Below are 12,741 nucleotides of genomic sequence, written 5' to 3'. Positions count from 1 at the left end.
TTTATATATATATTTCTTCGTTCATTCTGGGTGTTACAGACATCGTGGCAAATTTAATATACCCTGTTCAGGGTATCAAAAATGTTGACGAAAACCAAGGGTGAGTCTCTCCTTGAATTTATAGTCATTAAGAATTTAAGCATTGCAAACGAGGTATGCGATCCCACCTTTGTAACTAGTGATAGAAGGGAGGTGCTTGACATCCCTCTTGGTAACGAACTTATGACAGCGCTGATCGGGAAATGGAGAGTGTCATCGGAGCATGTCAGATCACCGTATCATTAGATTCGCGCTAGGCACGTCAAACAACTCCCTCCCAGGCTTATTTCCAGAAACACAGACTGGGCCACCTAGGGATACGCTTAAAATAAATGTCAGTAGGAGGGGGTAGCTGGATAACAGTGCAACTGCTTCTGGACTGGAGAGCAGATTGTCTGCGCTAAACCAGTCCATCATAGAGGCATATCACAGCAGCTGCCCCCTAAAGACGACCACCAAAAGCCGGAGTTGTTCTTGGTGGTCAAGTAGGCTCTTAGTACTAAGAAAAACGGTACGCAAACTATTTAACAAAGCCAAGCGTCCCGCGAACTGGGAGGAATACAAAAGCAGCCTAACTGCTTACAACAAGGGGATTAGGACAGCAAAGCAGAAGAGCTTCAGGAAGATCTGTAAAAGCGTCTCCTCAACGTTTGAGGCAGCAAGTCTGCATAAGACTCTAGCTAAAGCCAAGACGGACACAGTACTTGCAATTAAGAGATCGGATGGGACATATACATCCAGCGCAGAAAAAAGAGCCACGGCTCTGCTACTTACGCATTTCCCGTAGACAATTCAAGAAGACCAGATTCGACCTATGGTAGAACGAAAACCATCCCGATTAGATTGGATAGTCGCAAAACAGCTCTTCAATGCAGACTCCATCAAGTGGGCTGTGGCCTCCTTCGAAAGAGCAAGTAGGTCCAACTAATATTGCTCTGTATCAGTAAGCCTCAGAGATGCGTAGTTCGTTAGATGGGGGAGAGGTGTTTTATGCACCTTCCTTGACATCGAAAGTGCTTTTGATAATACGTCTCACAAAAGCGTGTCATAAGCATTGGAGAAAAGGAGTGTGGCAACACCGGTACGCAGATGAAAAGAAGCCGTACTGCGCACCAGGGCAGCTGAAACCACTGTAAGCGATACCAAAATTCGTCTATGCACAACAAGAGGTTGCCCACAGGGTGGAGTGCTATCCCTCCTACTTTGGAGGTTAGTTGTGGACGAACTTCTTGAGCTGCTAAGGAGCAATGGAATCCGGACGACGGGAGGCCCAGGAAACAAGCTGTTTCGACAGTGTCGGACCATAGGAAATGGGTGTTAGATGTGTGGGGTTCGTTGGGCATGCAAAAAGGTGGTTAGTGTCATGCGGAGCCTCTTTGCACGCAGGACATATATTTGATATGTCGGGGTCTGTTCAGGATAAGTAGAGGTTTTACCTGCTACAATATCCAGAACAAAGTTGCGTGCGGGTCAATCTGGATTCGCGAGGCAACTCGAGCACTGCCGTCGTTATGGGTAGTGGTTTGACTCCTGGTACGCCATTCACTGACTCCCTCGTCGGTGAAGGTGTTGATTGATCCTCTGTGAGTAGCGGTCAGTACTTGTCTAAAGTTCGTTGCGTCCGAAGCCTGGTCGGCGTACTGTCTAATGTCGTCGACGTAATGAAGAAAGGACTTCTTTATGTTCCTAGGAGGCGGTTCCGCTTCAAGCAGATGACTGCAGGGGTAATTTCTACAAAACCATCCTAGTATAAACTGCTTGGAGAGGAGCTAGTTATGTTCCTTAACCGAAAGCATACGAGCCTCACTATGCAGGTGTTCTATTGGGGACATTAAGAGGCATCCCGTGATAGTTCGCAGTGCAGTGTTTTGACAAGTCTGAAGCTTCTTCGTCTGCGTTGCACTACATCCAGGCGACCATATTGGAGCAGCATAGTTTAAGACCAGCCGGCCGATTGCCTTGTATGTTGCCAGCAACGTTTATTTGTCTTTTCCCCAAGAGCTCCTGGCAAGCGATTTGAGGATTTTGTTGCGGCTCTTGTACTTTGGAAGTTACCACGGTCCTGTGACTAGGGAAATAGCACAGACTGTCTAATGTAACGCATAAATTCGGTTTGTATTTTAAGTCATTTCGAATCATCATCGTTGAAAAATCAATTAAATTTTCATCTGCTTTATACATTTCGCTTTTTGAAATATTTTTTTTTATAATATCGCGCTGATAAGCCCTGCGGTGCATACCTTGTCTCATTGCTGACAAACTGACAAAGTTAAATCAGATTTGTACAAAATGATAAAAAACAAATAAGGAAGGGCTAAGTTCGGATGTAACCGAACATTTAATACTCTCGCAAAGTCAAATGGTATACTCGTTTGAGATTTCTTTGTGGATTGACTGATATTTTCGGTAGAAGGTCAACTATAGGCAATGGGGTCCATATATTTAGTATTTAGGGGTTTGAACAGTTTTGGTTCGATTTAGACAATTTTTGGCCGCAAGGTGGCATACTTTAATTGCATTATTCACGCAAAGTTTTACCCCGATATAATCATTGTTACCTGATTTGCATAGTGGAAAGTGAAAGAATCAGCATTTTCGCACATAACATAGAAACATGAAAAGAACGCTATGCACCGAATTCGGTTGAAATCGGTTGAGCAGATCTCAAGATATGGGTTTTTACCTAAACGTGGGCTGTGCCACGCCCACTGACTAATTTTAAACGCGGTTCCTATAAAGCCAATTTATACCATCTCAGAGATAAAATTTAATGTCTCTGGCGTGTTTAGTGCTTGATTTATCGCGCTTTTAGTAGTTTTTAACAGTACCGTTATATGGGGAGTGGGCGGAGTTGCCACCCGATTTCAACTATTTTCACACCGTCAATAGAAGTGCTAAAAACATTTGCTTCTAGTGAATTTTGTTATTATAGCATTAGCGGTTTAGTAGATATGCACATTAAACCTATTAGAGGCTGGACCACGCCCACTTTTTAAAAAAAAGTTTTAACTGCAGATGCCCCTCCCTAATGTGATCCTGTGTACCAAATAACAGTCTTGTATCTTGTTGCGGAGCTTAGTTATGGCAAGTTATTTGTTTTTGATTAATGGCCTTTTGTGGGCGGGGCAGTGGTCCGATTACGCCCATCTGCAATACTAACCGTCTCACGGTACCAAGAAACATGTCTACCAAGATTCATAAAGATATCTCAATTTTTACTCAAGTTAGAGCTTGCACGGACGGACGGACGGACAGACAGTCACCCGGATTTCAACTCGCCTCTTCATCCTGATCATTTATATATACATAACCCTATATCTAACTCGATTAGTTTTAGGTGATACAAACAACCGTTAGGTGAACAAAACTATTATACTCTGTAGCAACAGGTTGCGAGAGTATAAAAATACGTCAACAACTTAATACTTCTTTTCTAAAAATTGCTTATTCAAATATATATTTTATATTTGTGTTTTGACAGTTTAATCCACGCACTACCATTATTTTGACACTTAAATAAATGAAATTGCAATATCAAGTGCTAAGCTATACAGTTATAGTCGTACTTTTTAGTGCACTGTGTCTACATAACAGTATTTTAAGGAGAACGTCAAACAAATAAGGAAACATAGTAAGAAGTTTAAAATATACTTTCAATCATTCATTTACACGTATTTTTTATGTTTTTTATCAGTAAGCCCAGCGTGTGACGATTAACTCAAAATATTTCAAAATTTCATTTCTCTTGTAAATGCCGCTGTTGGATCGACCGGGGTATTTATTTGAAAATATCAATAAAAACGTGTAAATGAATGATTGAAATGATATTTTTAACTTCGCAAAATATTACATTTCTTTCAATAACATAAAAAGTATCTTGTTTTCAACCGCATGCGCACTATTTATTGGTCAATTACATTTAAAATCACATATTTTAAGACATTTCCGCTCACGGATTAGTCATCTTCTCGATATTATTATTAAAATTATAATTTTCCCGGCTTCCTTCGTTCGGGGACCTAAATTGTACATATGTATACTTAAAGTTGGCATATGTATAGTATAGGTCCCCTAATAAAGAGGACTCAAAAATTTCCGCCAAGAAACAACCATTGGAAATTGTTTATAACCATATATAGAAGCTCTGTGTAAATTTTCAAATCAATCGGTGGGGTGATCTAACAGGAAGTTTAGCCCAAATCCGTGAGTGGAAAGAAAATTTTTTCAATTTAATTTTTTTAATATTGTTTTTAAATTTTTTTGATATACACATAGCCAATAAAGGTTACGTTCACCCGACACATATATTTAAGTGAAGTAAAAACACAATGTAAATAGGTAATTCAGTTCAAATTTTCTGCATGTATTTCTTCTTTATATTCTTAAGTTCAAAATGCAAAAACAAAAATCTATATTCCTATTTAATTTTTGTAATGACGGGATTTTAGTGTAAGAACAAGTAAACATAATCACCATTAAGTCTCAAAGTGTCTCTTGAGTAAGGTTTCAATATCCTTTGACGGTGGCGGATCATCTGATGCCTCCTCATCGGAATCCAATAAATCACATGTCTTAACACTAATGTCACTTGCAAATGAGTCACAGTTCCAAACTCTTTCTTTTTTCTTAATGCTGTTGGCGATGGATTTAAACTCATCGGATGAAAGGTTGGTGCACTTTGAGTGAAACCAACGTCGAAAGCCGCACATTGAATACTTGGCTGCGTTTTATCCCGGATTATGTCTGAGCAAATCTGTTGTGTTGTATTTACTTTTTTGGGTGGCATTTTGTAAGTACACGATACAGGAAAAAAAGATATAATGTTTGTTATGCTTTTTATTATTACACCTCACAATATTACGTCGCACACACCTTTCTTTGTTGTACGAAATTCAATTATAATTCAATATCAAAATTTAATCAAACTTTTCTTTGTACATCCTTTATATTTTCTTATAAGAATTATTATATCCTTTTAAAGAAACTTATATGAGGCATTAATTTAATATTCTTTCACTTTTATATATACGATTGATGTAATATTTTCAGATATTACGGAGCACGTTTCACTATGCACACTGCACATGTTTACAGCTACCTAACCTTATATAATATATTGTGATACATTAAAATAAATTCTTTTTGTTTTCCGTTGCTGAAAGGATTTCGCTGCAAAAGAACAATTAACACTCCGGAGTTGGATCGATCAGGCTTATTTTTTTAAAGCGCGGAAGAAGGTACGGAAAGGAGTTTGACGTTATTGAATTATGAACACGCCTGGGTTGGACCGACCAGGGGTTTTTTTTGCAGCGCGGCCGCCAGTGGCGGAAAGGAGTTCGACCATCTCCGATATTCGTCCATACCATCAGATCCTGGCGCAGAAGAAATTGTGCCTGATCTTAATTTTGCCGCTACAACAACAACAACTAAGTGACTTGAAAAATATGTGCAAAGTGCGTTAAAGATACTTGTAAATATATACATACATAAATTATTGAAAAAATTCACTTTCCGCTCACGGATTTGTAATATTCGCGCAAAAATAAGACGATTTACAAATAAATTTAATTTCTGAGGCCTCCTTAGTTGGGGGACCTAACCTATACATTTACCCATTTATTTTATGTAATAGTGTATAATAAGTGCATAATATAAAAGAAATATTAACTATAAATCGCTAAATTGAAAGATAAAATTTGTGAAATTTTTAACTAAAAATGCAAATATCTCGAAAACTATAAGTTTCCGGCGGCTATAATTATATACATTTTTGATCTGAAAAATATCCTCTATTCAACCATACTTTCAACCCTGCAATCATGATGTGGTAGACTAAAGCCGACCCAAAAAATGAATAACCTGTGATTTTATTTTACTTAACATTTTCTCTTTTTGTTGTATATAATATTTACACGCCAGAAAAAATTATTTTTAAATTTTCTAATTGTGTTTTGCTTCTAACAAATTAAACTTGAATTCCTATTTAAAATGTTTAAATTGAAGATAAATAAATAAAAACTTGGGGAAACTTTAGTATACCATCCCACGATTTCAGCGTTAACAGGGGTATGGTTGGATAGAGGAGATTCTCCAGATCACGAATATATATCACATGTATTTGGGGTATAATCCTCTATTATTTATTTTTATTCGTTTGCAATATATAAATATATATATAAATAAAATAGATATGGCAACACTTATTATCTGTCAATATGGAACCCATTTGTTATAGTGCATTTAACAAAAATTGTGTAAAAATAAAATGCTTATTTAGAGCAAATATTTAATTCATTAATATAAAATAAATATGTAGAAACATTGTAGTGAAGTTTTAGTGTATAATAAGTGCATAATATAAAATAAAAGTAAACCATAAATCGAGAACTTGTAAGATAAAATTGGTGAAATTTTCAACTTAAAATGCAAATATCTCGAAAACTATAAGTTTCCGGCGGCAATAATGATATCTATTCGTGATCTGGAGAAGCTCCTGTATCCAACCATACCCCTCTTAACCCTGAAATCGTGGGATGGTATACTAAAACCGACCCAGAAAATATGTGCAAAATTTTCGGTCGCTATCTCAAAGACTAGTTCGCGTATATACGGACAGACGGACAGACAAACGAACATGGCTAAATCGACTCCGCTCGTGACGCTGATCATATAGATATATATTTTATATATATATTCCTTCGTTCATTCTGGGTGTTACAGACATCGTGGCAAATTTAATATACCCTGTTCAGGGTATCAAAAATGTTGACGAAAACCAAGGGTGAGTCTCTCCTTGAATTTATATTCATTAAGAATTTAAGCATTGCAAACGAGGTATGCGATCCCACCTTTGTAACTAGTGATAGAAGGGAGGTGCTTGACATCCCTCTTGGTAACGAACTTATGACAGCGCTGATCGGGAAATGGAGAGTGTCATCGGAGCATGTCAGATCACCGTATCATTAGATTCGCGCTAGGCACGTCAAACAACTCCCTCCCAGGCTTATTTCCAGAAACACAGACTGGGCCACCTATAGGGATACGCTTAAAATAAATGTCAGTAGGAGGGGGTAGCTGGATAACAGTGCAACTGCTTCTGGACTGGAGAGCAGATTGTCTGCGCTAAACCAGTCCATCATAGAGGCATATCACAGCAGCTGCCCCCTAAAGACGACCACCAAAAGCCGGAGTTGTTCTTGGTGGTCAAGTAGGCTCTTAGTACTAAGAAAAACGGTACGCAAACTATTTAACAAAGCCAAGCGTCCCGCGAATTGGGAGGAATACAAGTGCAGCCTAACTGCTTACAACAAGGAGATTAGGACAGCAAAGCAGAAGAGCTTCAGGAAGTTCTGTAAAAGCGTCTCCTCAACGTTTGAGGCAGCAAGTCTGCATAAGACTCTAGCTAAAGCCAAGACGGACACAGTACTTGCAATTAAGAGATCGGATGGGACATATACATCCAGCGCAGAAAAAAGAGCCACGGCTCTGCTACTTACGCATTTCCCGTAGACAATTCAAGAAGACCAGATTCGACCTATGGTAGAACGAAAACCATCCCGATTAGATTGGATAGTCGCAAAACAGCTCTTCTTCTGTTTCGACAGTGTCGGACCATAGGAAATGGGTGTTAGATGAGTGGGGTTCGTTGGGCATGCAAAAAGGTGGTTAGTGTCATGCGGAGCCTCTTTGAACGCAGGACATATATTTGATATGTCGGGGTCTGTTCTGGATAAGTAGAGGTTTTACCTGCTACAATATCCAGAACATAGTTGCGTGCGGGTCAATCTGGATTCGCGAGGCAACTTGAGCACTGCCGTCGTTATGGGTAGTGGTTTGACTCCTGGTACGCCATTCACTGACTCCCTCGTCGGTGAAGGTGTTGATTGATCCTCTGTGAGTGGCGGTTAGTACTTGTCTAAAGTTCGTTGCGTCCGAAGCCTGGTCGGCGTACTGTCTAATGTCGTCGACGTAATTAAGAAAGGACTTCTTTATGTTCCTAGGAGGCGGTTCCGCTTCAAGCAGATGATTGTATGTTGCCAGCAACGTTTATTTGTCTTTTCCCCAAGAGCTCCTGGCAAGCGATTTGAGGATTTTGTTGCGGCTCTTGTACTTTGGAAGTTACCACGGTCCTGTGACTAGTGAAGGAGCACAGACTGTCTAATGTAACGCATAAATTCGGTTTGTATTTTAAGTCATTTCGAATCATCATCGGTGAACAATCAATTAAATTTTCATCTGCTTTATACATTTCGCTTTTTGAAATATTTTTTTTTATAATATCGCGCTGATAAGCCCTGCGGTGCATACCTTGTCTCATTGCTGACAAACTGACACAGTTAAATCAGATTTGTACAAAATGATAAAAAACAAGTAAGGAAGGGCTAAGTTCGGATGTAACCGAACATTTAATACTCTCGCAAAGTCAAATGGTATACTCGTTTGAGATTTCTTTGTGGATTGACTGATATTTTCGGTAGAAGGTCAACTATAGGCAATGGGGTCCATATATTTAGTATTTAGGGGTTTGAACAGTTTTGGTTCGATTTAGACAATTTTTGGCCGCAAGGTGGCATATTTAATTGTATTATTCACGCAAAGTTTTACCCCGATATAATCATTGTTACCTGATTTGCATAGTGGAAAGTGAAAGAATCAGATGGAATTGAAAATGGTGTTACATGGGAAGTAAGCGTGGTTGTAGTCCGATTTCGCCCATTTTCGCACATAACATAGAAACATGAAAAGAACGTTATGCACCGAATTTGGTTGAAATCGGTTGAGCAGATCTCAAGATATGGGTTTTCACCTAAAAGTGGGCTGTGCCACGCCCACTGACTAATTCTGAACGCGGTTCCTATTAAGCCAATTTATACCATCTCAGAGATAAGATTTAATGTCTCTGGCGTGTTTAGTGCTTGATTTATCGCGCTTTTAGTAGTTTTTAACAGTACCGTTATATGGGGAGTGGGCGGAGTTGCCACCCGATTTCAACTATTTTCACACCGTCAATAGAAGTGCTAAAAACATTTGCTTCTAGTGAATTTTGTTATTATAGCATTAGCGGTTTAGTAGATATGCACATTAAACCTATTAGAGGCTGGACCACGCCCACTTTTTAAAAAAAAGTTTTAACTGCAGATGCCTCTCCCTAATGTGATCCTGTGTACCAAATAACAGTCTTGTATCTTGTTGCGGAGCTTAGTTATGGCAAGTTATTTGTTTTTGATTAAAGATATCTCAATTTTTACTCAAGTTAGAGCTTGAACGGACGGACGGACGGACGGACAGACAGTCACCCGGATTTCAACTCGTCTCTTCATCCTGATCATTTATATATATATAACCCTATATCTAACTCGATTAGTTTAAGGTGATACAAACAACCGTTAGGTGAACAAAACTATTATACTCTGTAGCAACAGGTTGCGAGAGTATAAAAATTTCTCGATTAATGGTTAACTTTTATTTTATTGCAATATATAAATAAAATAGATATGGCAACACTTATTATCTGTCAATATGGAACCCATTTGTTATAGTGCATTTAACAAATATTGTGTAAAAATAAAATGCTTATTTAAAGCAAATATTTAAATAATTAATATAAAATAAATATGTAGAAACATTGTAGTGAAGTGTTAGTGTACAATAAGTGCATAATATAAAAGAAAAGTTAACCATTAATCGAGAAATTTTTGAAAAAAAAATTTGTGAAATTTTCAACTTAAAATGCAAATATCTCGAGAACTATAAGTTTCCGGCGTTAATAATTATACACAGCCAATAAAGTCTGCGTTTACCCAACACTATTTTTTAAGTGAAGTAAAAACACTATGTAAATAGGTAATTCAGTTCAAATTTTCTACATGTATTTCTTTTTTATATTTTTTAGTTCAAAATGCAAAACCAAAAACGTATATTCCTATTTTCAAGTTTGTGATAACGGGATTTAAGTGTAAGGAGAGGTAAACATAGGCACCATTAAGTCTGCGTTCAGCTTTAAAATTAGTTACAAAAGTATTAAATATGATAAAGAAAACTTAAGTTCAATATTTTGTTGGATAGCCGCGTTGTTTTAAAAGCTCGCTCAATCGATTTGGCATTGATCTTACCAACTTATCTCATAACACTTCGCAAAGCCTCTTTACTTGTTATTTTATGCTGACGAACTCTTCTTTCCAACAGATCCCATAGATGCTTAATAGGATTATAGTCAGGTGATTGAGGGGACGTTTTAAGTTGTCTAGTAGCATTGTGCAAGAGCCAAAGTCTACCTATTTCTGCAGTACGCTTCGGGTCATTATCTTGTTGGAACCAAAATGTCGAAGATTATCCAAGATTCTCTACACTTTGTTTCAAATTGTTTTTAAAAATGTTCAAATAACCCCATTTATCTATTGTGGATTCAATAATTTCAAGCTGACCCACTACCAGCCGCCATGCCACCTCACACCATAATTCCGCCACCTTCGTGGTTAACTGTACCAACAACACTTGTCTTTTCAAGGGCAGTTCCTGACTTGCTCCACACAATTTGTCGACTTTTTATGCCAATTATGTAAAATTTACTTTCATCCGAATATATTACTAGTCCCCAGAATTCCGGCGGCTTATTTGTATAATTATGAGCAAATTCAATGCGCTTTCGCCTGTTTACAAGTGAAATATATCGTTTCTTTCGAGCGACTCTACCATGATGTCCAGCTTTTCGTAAAATTATTCTAGTAGTTTCACCATATTTATTAGTAGTTAACTTTCACCATATTTATTATTTTCCGTTCTTCCCAGGCTGATAATATTTTCGGACTGCCAGATCGGGGTTTTGACGTTAATATCCCGGTTTTTTATATCCTGATCAGGGTATATTAATTTTGCCACGAAGTTTGCAACACCCAAAAGGAAACGTCGGAGACCATATAAAGTATATATATAAATGATCACTTGATTTAGCAGTGTCCGTCTGTCTGTCCGTCTGTATATACGCGAACTAGTCCCTCAGCTTTTGAGATATCGATCTGAAATTTTGCACCTGTCCTTTTCTAACAAAGAAGCTGCTCATTTGTCGGAACGGCCGATATCGGACCGCTATAGCATATAGCTGCCATACAAACTGAACAATCGGAATCAAGTGTTGGTATGGGAAACTCTTTAATCTTCACGAATTTTGGCATGGATTATTATTTAATCTCCGAAGAAACTATCCAGATCGGGTGACTATAGCATATAGCTGCCATATTAACTGAACGATCGGAGTAAAGTGCTTGCATGGAAATTTTTTTTATTTGACGAGGCATCTTCATGAAATTAGGCACGAGTTATTGCTTAAGGCAACAAATTATTCTCCACAGAAATTGGTCAGATCAGATCACTATATCATATAGCTGCTATACAAATTGAACGGTCGGAATCAAGTTCTCATGAGGGGCCTTTGTATTTGTAAAGGGTAATATAGCTTCGGCGCAACCGAAGTTAAAGTTTTTTCTTGTTTTAAATTTTTTACGACGCGCTGGACAGAAGAATACGTTCTTCCAATAGTTTGCCCAATGTTTCTGAAACTTTCGCCTTCTTTTCACAACTTTATGATACTTTTTCTTTCCGACAGACAAATTTTTTCCTTCGGTTTCCATTTTTTTTAGTATTTTTAAAACGCGTCACGAGTTCTTTAAACAACTAATTATATTAAAACACAATAGAATCTACCCAAAAAGTATAAACAAATTCAAGAGAAGTAACGGTATTTCCAATTCACGCTAACTGAACGCAGACTTAATGGTACCTAAGTATGTTTACTTGTTCTTACACTAAAATCCCGTTATCCCAAAAATTAAAATAGGAATATACATTTTTGTTTTGCATATTGAACTTAAGAATATAAAGAAGAAATACATGCAGAAAATTTGAACTGAATTACCTATTTTCATTGTTTTTACTTCACTTAAAAAAATGTGTCGGGTGGACGGAGACTTTATTGGCTATGTGTATATATTCGTGATCTGGAGCATTTCCTCTATCCAACCATACCCCTCTTAACCCAGAAATCGTGGGAAAGTATATTAAAGCCGACCCAAAATCTTTAACGAATTTTCCTTTTTTATAAATGCACACAAAATAAGCTATGTATAAGCCACTACGTGTAACTTTATCCAGCTTGAAAGAGAACAACATGCCTATTGAATACAGTATACATACCGTCATATATTTACTTAAGCATCGAAAACACATAATTACGAAAAAATTACAACTTCATAGTTCAGATGTCGAATACATTACCAACCTAAGAATAATAAAACCATAGCATACCCAAATAAACTATTGAAAAATATATGAATTTTCAGCAACAATAACCACACATTAAATCGATTACAAAGGGAGGAACAAAACGATAAACTTAACGAGCCATCTCGACATATGAACAATAGATGTTGTTTTGATAATCTTGTTGCTCTTCATTTGACAATATTACTGATTATGGTCGGCAACAGTTATCTGAATAATTATATCGACAATAAGTCTTGGTAATACACAACAAGACGGGTGAAAGTTAGCTAATAACTTGTTTCCATATAACAAGATTATCTCCGTTTACGGGCTAAACTCGATATTCTGTTATTAAGAAACGAGATTTACCAAAAAAAAATTCCCCTCTTGTACATGCGAGAATAATTTTTATCTTCGATTATACAACTAGATTTACAGTGTTCT

At 37.4% G+C, this 12,741-nt stretch overlaps 1 protein-coding gene across 3 annotated transcripts in view; it reads right to left on the bottom strand.

The window, feature by feature from the left end:
* Nucleotides 1-12,472, bottom strand: part of SCAR (wiskott-Aldrich syndrome protein family member 3 SCAR) — a 190,589-nt gene extending 178,117 nt beyond the window's left edge. The window contains exon 1 of one of the 3 annotated variants that reach the window (XM_070106613.1): nt 12,340-12,472. The gene's annotated coding sequence lies outside the window, so the exon portion shown is untranslated. Of the gene's footprint in view, nt 1-12,228 lie in introns of all 3 variants that reach the window. The other 2 variants (XM_070106612.1, XM_070106614.1) reach the window with 2 other exon arrangements.
* Nucleotides 12,473-12,741: the final 269 nt, after the last annotated feature.

This window comes from Bactrocera oleae, chromosome 3 (genome assembly GCF_042242935.1).
Source record: "Bactrocera oleae isolate idBacOlea1 chromosome 3, idBacOlea1, whole genome shotgun sequence".
NCBI classification, from domain to species: domain Eukaryota; kingdom Metazoa; phylum Arthropoda; class Insecta; order Diptera; family Tephritidae; genus Bactrocera; species Bactrocera oleae.
The sequence above is the reverse complement of the archived record's forward strand: the minus strand, read 5'-3'. Positions and strand labels throughout refer to the sequence as shown.